The sequence below is a fragment of the Cryptomeria japonica genome, unplaced genomic scaffold (assembly GCF_030272615.1).
Source record: "Cryptomeria japonica unplaced genomic scaffold, Sugi_1.0 HiC_scaffold_488, whole genome shotgun sequence".
Taxonomy (NCBI): domain Eukaryota; kingdom Viridiplantae; phylum Streptophyta; class Pinopsida; order Cupressales; family Cupressaceae; genus Cryptomeria; species Cryptomeria japonica.
This window is the reverse complement of record NW_026729306.1, coordinates 32269-40635: the sequence shown is the minus strand read 5'-3', so window position 1 is coordinate 40635 and position 8367 is coordinate 32269. Positions and strand designations below refer to the sequence as shown.

At 63.0% G+C, this 8367-nt stretch overlaps 2 non-coding genes across 2 annotated transcripts; both read left to right on the top strand.

The window, feature by feature from the left end:
• The first annotated feature begins 325 nt into the window (after positions 1-325).
• LOC131871940 (5S ribosomal RNA) lies at positions 326-444 on the top strand. The gene has a single exon (XR_009370130.1). It is a non-coding gene; the product is annotated as a 5S ribosomal RNA (ribosomal RNA).
• A 7804-nt stretch (positions 445-8248) lies between these two features.
• Positions 8249-8367, top strand: LOC131871939 (5S ribosomal RNA). The gene has a single exon (XR_009370129.1). It is a non-coding gene; the product is annotated as a 5S ribosomal RNA (ribosomal RNA).

The following is an 8367-nucleotide window of genomic DNA, read 5'->3' as shown; positions in this document are numbered from 1 at the left end:
TGCACCCGAGGCGCCCCGAACATGCACCAAGGTGCACTCGGCCCACATGTGAGCGCAGGTCGTTGCGCCCGAGGTGGTGTGTGGGCACCGCGTTGCAGACGGGACACTGCACGCACACGACGCCCCCTCCAGGTGCACGCACGTAGGCCGGGCCGGGTGCACACCCGACGCCCTAGCAAGGTGCGCGCACCCGGGCAGGGCTCACACTTGGCGAACGGGGCGCACTTCGCGAGGGAGGGTGTGCACCTCGACGGGGGTGGGTGGCCGGGGTGGATTCGCACGTGGGTCGCGGTTTGCTAAGTACACACTGCGACAAGCTCATAACGGGTGCGATCATACCAGCGTTAGTGCACCGGATCCCATCAGAACTCCGCAGTTAAGCGCGCTTGGGCCGGAGTAGTACTGGGATGGGTGACCTCCCGGGAAGTCCCGGTGTTGCACCCTTTTTTAGTTTTTCGCCGGGCGTCGCAATGCTATTTGAATAAACCTTTTGCCCGTTTGCGTTCTCGTCGGGGCCGGGCCGGGCCGGGGTGCGCTGCCCGCACTACCGCGCGCGCGGGGGCGACACCGAGCGCGCACCCGAGGCGCCCCGAGCACACAGGCCACGGTGCAACCCGGGCGTTGTGCGCGCACCCCGGTGCGCCCGAGGTGCTGCGCGCGCACCCAGGTGAAATCGGTGTGCACCTCGGCCAGTGCGCGCTCGGTCGAGTCGCGCACGTTGGCCAAGGTGCACGGTGATGTTTCTTACTCTAAGGTTCCGCACCAGACGCCCGGGACAGGTGAGCGAAGCTGGGCGGGGCCGGGTGCGCGGCCGGGGCAGGTGCACGCAGCTGGAGAGAGCTTTGGAGCACACTTCGGAGCGCACCAATGATGCGCTCCATTCAAAAGTTTCCTGAAAAGGCAAAAAAAGTTGAGATTATAGAATTTCCCACTTGAGAGATTGTAAAAAAAAAAAATTTAAAATGAAGGAAACGCGGGTGCCAAGGTGTGCGCAGCCCAGCCAAGGTGTGCGCACCAAGGCGCCCACCCTGGCGAAGGTGCACGCAAGGTGCGCACCCGAGGCAAACCGGACAATTAACCCAACTTTCGACTTCGCGCGCACCTTGGAGCGCACTTCGGAGCGCTCCTTGGTGCGCACCAATCTTGGGCACCTCGGAGTGCACCATGGCGCCCACCAAGGTGCGCACCCGGGGCAAACCGAGCTCCGACTTCGTGCGCACCTTGGAGCGCACGAAAGGTGCGCACCATGGCGCCCACCAAGGTGCGCAGCCCAGCCAAGGCGTGCGCATCAAGGTGCGCACCCTGGCGAAGGTGCGCACCCGGGGCAAACCGAGCTCCGACTTCGTGCGCACCTTGGAGCGCACAAAAGGTGCGCAACCCAGCCAAGGTGTGCGCACCCCGGTCAAACCGAGCTCCGAATCGTGCGCACCAGAGGTGCACGCCATCGTGCGCACCTTGGAGCACACTTCGGAGCCCTCCTTGGTGCGCGCCGATGTTGCGCACCTCGGAGCGCACCCGGGGAAAACAATGCAATTAACCCGACTTTCGACTTCGTGGGCACCTCGGAGCGCTCTCGGGTTCGCACCTCGGAGCACACCGAGGTGCGCACCTTTGATGCGCTGCCTTCACCAATTTCCAGAAAAGGCAAGAAAACATTGAGAAGGTGTGCGCACCGAGGTGCCCACCCTGGCGAAGGTGCACGCGAGGTGCGCACCCGGGGCAAACCGGGCTCCGACTTCGTGCACGCCGCACCTTGGAGCACACTTCGGAGCGCTCCTTGGTGCGCACCAGGGCGCGCAACCCAGCCGAGGTGCCCACCCCGGCGAAGGTGCACGCGAGGTGCGCACCCGGGGCAAACCGGGCTCCGACTTCGTGCACGCCATGGTGCCCACCGCGGCGAAGGTGCACGCGAGGTGCGCACCCGGGGCAAACCGGGCTCCGACTTCGTGCACGCCGCACCTTGGAGCACACTTCGGAGCGCTCCTTGGTGCGCACCATGGTGCCCACCAGGGCGCGCAACCCCGCCGAAGGTGCACGCGAGGTGCGCACCCGGGGCAAACCGGGCTCCGACTTCGTGCACGCCGCACCTTGGAGCACACTTCGGAGCGCTCCTTGGTGCGCACCATGGTGCCCACCAGGGCGCGCAACCCCGCCGAAGGTGCACGCGAGGTGCGCACCCGGGGCAAACCGGGCTCCGACTTCGTGCACGCCATGGTGCGCACCGCGGCGAAGGTGCGCACCCGGGGCAAACCGGGCTCCGACTTCGTGCACGCCGCACCTTGGAGCACACTTCGGAGCGCTCCTTGGTGCGCACCAGGGCGCGCAACCCAGCCGAGGTGCCCACCCCGGCGAAGGTGCACGCGAGGTGCGTACCCGGGGCAAACCGGGCTCCGACTTCGTGCACGCCGCACCTTGGAGCACACTTCAGAGCGCTCCTTGGTGCGCACCATGGTGCCCACCAGGCCGCGCAACCCAGCCAAGGTGTGCGCACCAAGGTGCACGCGAGGTGCGCACCCGGGGCAAACCGGGGTCCGACTTCGTGCACGCCGCACCTTGGAGCACACATCGGGGCGCTCCCGGGTTCGCACCGGCGTTGCGCACCGTGGTGGGCACCTCGGAGCACACCAAGGTGGGCAGCGAGGTGCGCACCTTTGATGCGATGCCTTCACTAATTTCCATAAAAGGCAAAAAAAAAACGAGATTTTAAAATTTCCGTTTTGAAAGATAGTGAGAAAAAGGGAATGCTGGTGCCATCTTGAGCCCGCCCTGGTGCGCAGCCCAGCCAAGGTGTGCGCACCAAGGTGCCCACCCTGGCGAAGGTGCGCGCCCGGGCAATTAACCCAACTTCCAACTTCGCGCGCGCCAGGGTGGGAGCGCACCCAACAACCGGGCCTGGGAAGAGCCAATGCGAGAAACCCCACCAAACGCTCTGACAAAAAAAGAGGGGGCGCTCCAGTAACCCCGCTTCGGAGCGCACCCTGGGCAAACCCAGCCAAGGTGCCCACCCCGGCCAAGGTGCAGGCGAGGTGCGCACCCGGGGCAAACCGGGCTCCGACAACGTGCACGCCGCACCTTGGAGCACACTTCGTAGCGCTCCCGGGTGCGCACCTCAGAGCACACCAAGGTGGGCAGCGAGGTGCGCACCTTTGATGCGCTGCCTTCACTAATTTCCAGAAAAGGCAAAAAAAAAAGGAGATTTTAAAATTTCCGTTTTGAAAGATAGTGAAAAAAACGGAACGCGCGTGCCATCTTGAGCCCGCCCTGGTGCGCAGCCCAGGTAAGGTGCCCACCCTGGCAAAGGTGCGCACCCGGGCAATTAACCCTACTTCCGACTTCGTGCGCGCCAGGGTGGCAACCGGGCCTCGGAAGAGCCAATGCGAGAAACCCCACCAAACGCTCCGACAAAAAAAGAGGCGGCGCTCCAATAACCCCGCTTCGGAGCGCAGCCGGGGCAAACCCAGCCAAGGTGCCCACCCCGACGAAGGTGCACGCGAGGTGCGCACCCGGGGCAAACCGGGCTCCGACAACGTGCACGCAGCACCTTGGAGCACACTTCGAAGCACTCCCGGGTGCCCACCGGCGTTGCGCACCGTGGTGGGCAGCGAGGTGCGCACCTTTGATGCGCTGCCTTCACTAATTTCCAGAAAAAGGCAAAAAAAAATGAGATTTTAAAATTTCCGTTTTGAAAGATAGTGAAAAAAAAGGAACGCGGGTGCCATCTTGAGCCCGCCCTGGTGCGCAGCCCAGGCAAGGCATGCGCACCAAGGTGCCCACCCGAGGTGCACACCCGGGGCAAACCGGGCTCCGACTTCGTGCAGGCCGCACCTTGGAGCACACTTCGGAGCGCTCCTTGGTGCGCACCATGGTGCCCACCAGGGCGCGCAACCCAGCCAAGGTCTGCACACCAAGGTGCCCACCCCGGCGAAGGTGCACGCGAGGTGCGCACCCGGGGCAAACCGGGCTCCGACTTCGTGCACGCCATGGTGCCCACCGCGGCGAAGGTGCACGCGAGGTGCGCACCCGGGGCAAACCGGGCTCCGACTTCGTGCACGCCGCACCTTGGAGCACACTTCGGAGCGCTCCTTGGTGCGCACCATGGTGCCCACCAGGGCGCGCAACCCAGCCAAGGTGTGCGCACCAAGGTGCACGCGAGGTGCGCACCCGGGGCAAACCGGGGTCCGACTTCGTGCACGCCGCACCTTGGAGCACACATCGGAGCGCTCCCAGGTTCGCACCAGCGTTGCGCACCTTTGATGCGCTGCCTTCACTAATTTCCAGAAAAGGCAAAAAAAAACGATATTTTAAAATTTCCGTTCTGAAAGATAGTGAAAAAAACGGAACGCGGGTGCCATCTTGAGCCCTTCCTGGTGCGCAGCCCAGGCAAGTTGTGCGCACCAAGGTGCCCACCCTGGCGGAGGTGCGCGCCCGGGGCAAACCGGGCTCCGACTTCGTGCACTGCATGGTGCCCACCAAGGCGCGCAACCCAGCCAAGGTGCCCACCGCAGCGAAGGTGCACGCGAGGTGCACACCCGGGGCAAACCGGGCTCCGACTTCGTGCACGCCGCACCTTGGAGCACACTTCAGAGCGCTCCTTGGTGCGCACCAGGGCGCGCAACCCAGCCGAGGTGCCCACCCCGGCGAAGGTGCACGCGAGGTGCGCACCCGGGGCAAACCGGGCTCCGACTTCGTGCACGCCATGGTGCCCACCGCGGCGAAGGTGCGCACCCGGGGCAAACCGGGCTCCGACTTCGTGCACGCCGCACCTTGGAGCACACTTCGGAGCGCTCCTTGGTGCGCACCATGGTGCCCACCAGGCCGCGCAACCCAGCCAAGGTGTGCGCACCAAGGTGCACGCGAGGTGCGCACCCGGGGCAAACCGGGGTCCGACTTCGTGCACGCCGCACCTTGGAGCACACATCGGGGCGCTCCCGGGTTCGCACCGGCGTTGCGCACCGTGGTGGGCACCTCGGAGCACACCAAGGTGGGCAGCGAGGTGCGCACCTTTGATGCGATGCCTTCACTAATTTCCATAAAAGGCAAAAAAAAAATGAGATTTTAAAATTTCCGTTTTGAAAGATAGTGAGAAAAAGGGAATGCTGGTGCCATCTTGAGCCCGCCCTGGTGCGCAGCCCAGCCAAGGTTTGCGCACCAAGGTGCCCACCCTGGCGAAGGTGCGCGCCCGGGCAATTAACCCAACTTCCAACTTCGCGCGCGCCAGGGTGGGAGCGCACCCAACAACCGGGCCTGGGAAGAGCCAATGCGAGAAACCCCACCAAACTCTCTGACAAAAAAAGAGGGGGCGCTCCAGTAACCCCGCTTCGGAGCGCACCCTGGGCAAACCCAGCCAAGGTGCCCACCCCGGCCAAGGTGCAGGCGAGGTGCGCACCCGGGGCAAACCGGGCTCCGACAACGTGCACGCCGCACCTTGGAGCACACTTCGTAGCGCTCCCGGGTGCGCACCTCAGAGCACACCAAGGTGGGCAGCGAGGTGCGCACCTTTGATGCGCTGCCTTCACTAATTTCCAGAAAAGGCAAAAAAAAAAGGAGATTTTAAAATTTCCGTTTTGAAAGATAGTGAAAAAAACGGAACGCGCGTGCCATCTTGAGCCCGCCCTGGTGCGCAGCCCAGGTAAGGTGCCACCCTGGCAAAGGTGTGCACCCGGGCAATTAACCCTACTTCCGACTTCGTGCGCGCCAGGGTGGCAACCGGGCCTCGGAAGAGCCAATGCGAGAAACCCCACCAAACGCTCCGACAAAAAAAGAGGCGGCGCTCCAATAACCCCGCTTCGGAGCGCAGCCGGGGCAAACCAAGCCAAGGTGCCCACCCCGACGAAGGTGCACGCGAGGTGCGCACCCGGGGCAAACCGGGCTCCGACAACGTGCACGCAGCACCTTGGAGCACACTTCGAAGCACTCCCGGGTGCCCACCGGCGTTGCGCACCGTGGTGGGCAGCGAGGTGCGCACCTTTGATGCGCTGCCTTCACTAATTTCCAGAAAAAGGCAAAAAAAAATGAGATTTTAAAATTTCCGTTTTGAAAGATAGTGAAAAAAAAGGAACGCGGGTGCCATCTTGAGCCCGCCCTGGTGCGCAGCCCAGGCAAGGCATGCGCACCAAGGTGCCCACCCGAGGTGCACACCCGGGGCAAACCGGGCTCCGACTTCGTGCAGGCCGCACCTTGGAGCACACTTCGGAGCGCTCCTTGGTGCGCACCATGGTGCCCACCAGGGCGCACCCGGGGCAAACCGGGCTCCGACTTCGTGCACGCCGCACCTTGGAGCACACATCGGAGCGCTCCCAGGTTCGCACCAGCGTTGCGCACCTTTGATGCGCTGCCTTCACTAATTTCCAGAAAAGGCAAAAAAAAACGATATTTTAAAATTTCCGTTCTGAAAGATAGTGAAAAAAACGGAACGCGGGTGCCATCTTGAGCCCTTCCTGATGCGCAGCCCAGGCAAGTTGTGCGCACCAAGGTGCCCACCCTGGCGGAGGTGCGCGCCCGGGGCAAACCGGGCTCCGACTTCGTGCACTGCATGGTGCCCACCAAGGCGCGCAACCCAGCCAAGGTGCCCACCGCAGCGAAGGTGCACGCGAGGTGCGCACCCGAGGTGCACACCCGGGGCAAACCGGGCTCCGACTTCGTGCACGCCGCACCTTGGAGCACACTTCAGAGCGCTCCTTGGTACGCACCAGGGCGCGCAACCCAGCCAAGGTGCTCACCCCGGCGAAGGTGCACGCGAGGTGCGCACCCGGGGCAAACCGGGCTCGGACTTCGTGCACGCCGCACCTTGGAGCACACATCGGAGCGCTCCCGGGTTCGCACCAGCATTGCGCACCTTTGATGCGCTGCCTTCACTAATTTCCAGAAAAGGCAAAAAAAAGAAAAAAATGAGATTTTAAAATTTCCGTTTTGAAAGATAGTGAAAAAAACGGAACGCGGGTGCCATCTTGAGCCCGCCCTGGTGTGCAGCCCAGGCAAGTTGTGCGCACCAAGGCACCCACCCTGGCCAAGGTGGGTCACGGGGTGGGTCCTAGGGTGGGTAACGGGGTGGGTACTAAGGTGCGTGCCAAGGTGGGTCATAGGGTGGGTGCCAAGGTGGGCACCAGGGTGGGTGTGCACCAACCCTAGCCAGGGTAGGTCACGGGGTGGTTGTCGGGGTGGGCGTCAAGGAGCCAAGGTGGGTGGCAAGTAGCCAAGTTGCGTGCCAAGGTGGGTGTCGGGGTGGGTGCCAAGGATCCAAGGTGGGTGCCAAGGAACCAAGGTGGGTGTCTGGGTGGGTGCCGAGGTGGGAGCCAGGGTGGGTCCCAAGGTGAGTGCAAAGGTGGGTGCCAGGGTCAAGGTGAGTGCCAATGTGGGTTCCAAGGTGCCAGGGTCAGGGTGAGTGCCAATGTGGGTTCAAAGGTGCTAAGTTGGGTGCGAGGTTGGGTGCGAGGGTGGGTGGGTGCCAAGGTGTGCTAGGTGGAAGCCCGGGTGGGTCGGCATCCCATGGGTGTCGAGTTGGGTGCCTGATGGGTGCTTCTTGTCAAGTTTTAGTCGTCGGGACTCATTTCGAGCCTTAGAGGTCGTTTCTTGTCCGGTTGCCCTGTCTTCGACCTGGGAACCCAATTTTGGTCCTCGGGTCCCATTTTTTTTTGTCTCGCATCCCACTTTTGGCCTGTGGCCTTTTCGGGGTCGATTCTCGTTTTGGGCATCAGAGCATGTTTCTTCTCCTAAAACCCAATATTTGTTTATTAAGTCTCGGAACACATTTTTGTTCTCGTGGACCCATCATGGGTCTTGGAACGCATTTGTGGTCCTTGGGTCCCATTTTGCATCCCGAAACTTGTGTTTTGGTGCTTGATCCCTATTTTGGGTGCCCACCTTGCACCAAGTGCGCACCCGGGGCAAACCGAGCGCCTTGGTGCACCGGGGCAAGATCGAGCGTGCACCCGAGGCGCCCCGAACATGCACCAAGGTGCACTCGGCCCACATGTGAGCGCAGGTCGTTGCGCCCGAGGTGGTGTGTGGGCACCGCGTTGCAGACGGGACACTGCACGCACACGACGCCCCCTCCAGGTGCACGCACGTAGGCCGGGCCGGGTGCACACCCGACGCCCTAGCAAGGTGCGCGCACCCGGGCAGGGCTCACACTTGGCGAACGGGGCGCACTTCGCGAGGGAGGGTGTGCACCTCGACGGGGGTGGGTGGCCGGGGTGGATTCGCACGTGGGTCGCGGTTTGCTAAGTACACACTGCGACAAGCTCATAACGGGTGCGATCATACCAGCGTTAGTGCACCGGATCCCATCAGAACTCCGCAGTTAAGCGCGCTTGGGCCGGAGTAGTACTGGGATGGGTGACCTCCCGGGAAGTCCCGGTGTTGCACCCT